Consider the following 4126-nt stretch of genomic DNA (forward strand, 5'->3'; position numbering starts at 1 on the left):
ATTCTCTGACCATACTGTACCAAACAATTGTTGCCAGCCGTCATTATCCATAGGATCCGTAGGTTGTTTTTAAACCAACCTCACTCCCATGCAGTAGATGGCGGTAAAGCACTATACGTTTTTTGCCAACCGCCAAGGAAGACAAAGAAGAAGAAGAACGGTAGGATGGATACACAATTTGAAGCTGATTTTACCCGCCAACGTAAGTGAAGTCGATATTTTACATAAATGATCATTTAGTCAACTTTCAATGTGTTGTGACTGCAAGTTTAAAAGCGGTTGCTGTGAGCGCGCTGTTGTAGGGTAACACAACACGACTAGTCTAACATCAAAGAGGACTAACGTTATTGGCCAAAGTTACCTGCCCACTGCCACTCTACGTATGCAAAACGTGACAACCCATCTACCGATGAACAGAGTTTCCCTCGACTCAAGTAGCAGTAATTTGTTTAAGCGGCTGAATGTACCGCCGTCATGCTATCCGGTGTTATACGGTAACTGGCTTTCATGTTAACTGGCTGGACTGTTCACTTTTAGCCTGGGTGCCATTCCGAACTTAGTCCCGCCCACAACGTTTGAGGTCGGGAAGTTCGGTCTGGCATTGATCAATAGTGGCGCGAGTATGCTCGCCCAAATACTGGCGGGCCAATCAAATTGTCAGGGCGGGCTTTATACGATGATGGACAGATGCTCAACAGTAACGTAATCCACCACGTCACCAAAGAGCGCTTGGGTTGAATTCGTTTACAACAACAATGGCTGCCGCTGGAGAATTGAGATGTGTAGATTCTGCTATCAGGTCTGTTCTAGAAGATATCGACAGCGAATTAATTTTAAAAGAGGAACAGAGTAACGGGATCAAGGCATTTGTTGATAAGAAAGATGTTTTTTGCCGAAGCAACTGAAATGGGCATCACGGCGATGCAACTCGGCGTGCACGACGAGGTGGATATAGCCAGCGGTCGTTGCCAGATCCTTTTTTGAAGCCCGGAATCCTGGCTGCTGAACAACAAGTGGAGGGACATGCTAGGCTCCGATGTTTTTCAAGCCAACGTAATGGGTATCGTCATGGACGAAGTTCATCTAACTTACAAATGGTAAGAGAGTCTAACTGTCTGACTCAGTAAATAACTCCCAATGTCGTGATATGAATCCCATGTTGTAAACATAGTAGCCTAGGTATCGTTGTACGTTCGCTAACTCAGACTTGGTACAATCATAACGTTAGTGTGATTGTAGCGAACTAGCTGTTAAAACATTCTAATGTAGGTTACTGTTTTATTTCTATCAGTGGTCAGGCTGCAAAAGGGCAGAAGGGCATTTGGGTGTTGCTTTATGTACTCAAGCACCATACCCATATTGGTAGGCTAGTCACTGTACCCCTTATAAGTGATGTATTCTTTTTAGATGTCAGTACAGTCATTAAAAAGTACTAAATGATACTACTCATAATTTCTTATTTTTTACTGTTACTTATTGGTTGCTTTTTGTACTGCTATATATTCCAGGTACACCTGTGCTGACATTGACCGCTTCTGCTGATCGGGAATCCAGAGCCAGGGTTATGAAACAGCTTCAGATGGACAATCCAATAAATTTGGCCCTGAGCCCAAACAGAACAAACATCAGAGTGGGTCTGATTAAAGTACCTGGCCATACACTGGAGTGCCTACACTGGATTGTGAGGGATGTTAGTACAAAGCTTGACCCAGCAGTTAAGACGGTACTTTAATGGAGTCACTAGTTGTCTGCGGAAAGCTTTGTACTGCCATTTTGAGGAACACACCACATCTGTTGATATAGGACATCTGTGCTGCACTCACTGCCATTCTGTTTGTTCTTGTGAACCTGAAGGTTGTGGGGAGCTAATCCCCAAACACTTTCAAGGGGAGGTTTCATCACACCACAAACACAGAATAGTCACACCTAAGGGCACACTTTTGATCAGGGAACTGTTACAAACTTACAGGAGTAGTTTACTTCAGGACCATAAAAACATGCCACTTTACACAGTCGACACAGCCTGCACTGGTTTTGGAGATGAACTCATTGATCAGTTTTAGAACAGTGCACACAGATATTTGACCTGGACTTCATTATCCATAATCTCCCTAAATACAAGCTGGAACATGCAAAAGAGATACTATGAATTATGCATGAGGTTTTTGATGACATCGAACAGAGTCAAACTAATTTGTTTGATGACTGTGTTGTTCAGGATGACCGTGTTCAGGTTGACATGGATTACACTGGTTACTTTGATGACGAGGATGAGGATGATGAGATACAATCATCCCCAAGTAACTTGGAATCAGGCTTGTCAATGTTGAAGATCTCAGGCTAGCTTCAAATTCAGGCTCAAATTTGTAGCTTCAGGGTCCTGTTGTTGTGCAAATGCCTTTTTGTTTTACCTCTGTTACATTAATATTTTTGAATAAAATTAAAATGGTTTATACTTCTCTACTGGTTGGTGATGTTTCTGCATTTAAAGACAAACAATAAGACATGTCAATAAAGATTTTTAATATCTACACATAATAGGTAATGTTTGAAGATATACGCTGAACTTTGAACATACAACCAATAAGAAAACACAAAAATGTTTTCAAGAATGTGGATACTACTAAACTATTATATGAAAACAATTATTTACATTGTCATTTACGAAAACAATATTTACAAATTACCATCACCATTTACATTTCACATTTACTTAATTATTTAAATAGGCACATTTTGCCAGTCCATTATTTTCTCCTGGTAATTCAGCTTTGCCAATAAGTTTCTCTTGAAATTCGGGAATGCATGATACTGCCTGCCTGGGTGATTTTTGTTGGGAAAGTTGTGTCTCCCTGAAAACGTTTACCAGTGTTAAAACGGCCTGTTCTCGGGCCACATGATGAATGCCAGCCGGCCTTGTCAGCTCCAGCTCTGTGTCCGTTTTGTCCATTAGCTCTTTGACGATGCCAATGGACCTACTGATTCTGGCTGCTGACATTTCTGACATGTTTGGTCCCAATCCTCTCATAAATGATTTGAGAAAATTGTTTAGGTGTTCCAGGTGGAGGTCAAGTGGATGGAAAATGGGTGACAACCTGAAATATAAGTGAACACATCAGTGTGAAGAATTACAGTATAGCCTAATAAGTATAACGTGCATTGACAATACATTGGAAAATACAGACTGTTAAATATGGTGACACCAGATGCAATGTCTGAGCAGGTCAGAGAAACACTGCCCACCCCCCACAGAGGTGCAGAGCACAGAAGTGGGGGTTGGATAACATGCTAGTCCATTACAAAAAGAAGTTTCTACATATTGACAAAGTGACAGAGGCCAACTTACACATCAGGTACAAGTTTATCCTGGTAACATTTGCTCACACTACACTGAAATTCGGGCTGGCTTCCAGAATACTAGGCATGTCAAAATATGACTAGATGATTTAATCATAGATAGATTTCACGGAAATGAGGAGTGTGGGAATGCACAGTGTTTATCACATTGGACAATAATCACGACTCACTATTAACTCATGTGAAACGTGGCAATCGAGGTTATTCTCATAGTCATATCATAAGAAGTAGAAATGTATTAACAAGCTTACCTCTGTAATGCTTCTTCGCGTTTTTGTACCGGTTGGAGTTGACGGATTGGGGCAGAACTTCTTCAGAGTCCGGGGCGTCTCTGATGCCTCAGATGAACACGGTTCTTCAGGCTGGTCTCCTTCGTCTTCTGTCCATTTTTTAAACACGGGCATGTCGCGTTCCAACCGTGTTATAAAGTTCTGACAGGACCGACAAATGCGATGCGATTTGTTTGCAGTGTTGTGGAGTTGTAATCCTAAACGGATAACTTGATCGTATATGCATTCACCTTTACTGTTTCTCTCAAAAATGAGGTTCGTGTGTTGAAGAACTCCGTGTATCCTTACATTATTTTTACAACACCTGCGAAAATCGCTCACATTTTCTTCTTCTAGCGTGCAGTTGAGTTCTGTTGACATCAACTATGCGTCGCTTAACATACGTCACACACTCCTTTGCTCTGATTGGTTGTAGGTCTATCCAATTGAGTGCAGAGGCATTTTTTTTCCTGGTTCGTTTGAAACACGCCCCATAATCA

The 4126-nt window shown here is 41.5% G+C and overlaps 1 long non-coding RNA gene across 1 annotated transcript; it reads left to right on the plus strand.

The window, feature by feature from the left end:
* Positions 1-541: 541 nt before the first annotated feature.
* Positions 542-2463, plus strand: LOC143123139 (uncharacterized). Its single transcript, XR_012986796.1, has 2 exons — positions 542-1097; positions 1509-2463. It is a non-coding gene; the product is annotated as an uncharacterized LOC143123139 (long non-coding RNA).
* The last annotated feature ends 1663 nt before the right edge of the window (positions 2464-4126 follow it).

Source organism: Alosa pseudoharengus, unplaced genomic scaffold, assembly GCF_046254945.1.
Source record: "Alosa pseudoharengus isolate Yale_2024_CS ecotype anadromous, Long Island Sound unplaced genomic scaffold, YU_APseudo_1.1 YU_APseudo_1.1_scf_1, whole genome shotgun sequence".
Taxonomy (NCBI): Eukaryota; Metazoa; Chordata; class Actinopteri; order Clupeiformes; family Clupeidae; genus Alosa; species Alosa pseudoharengus.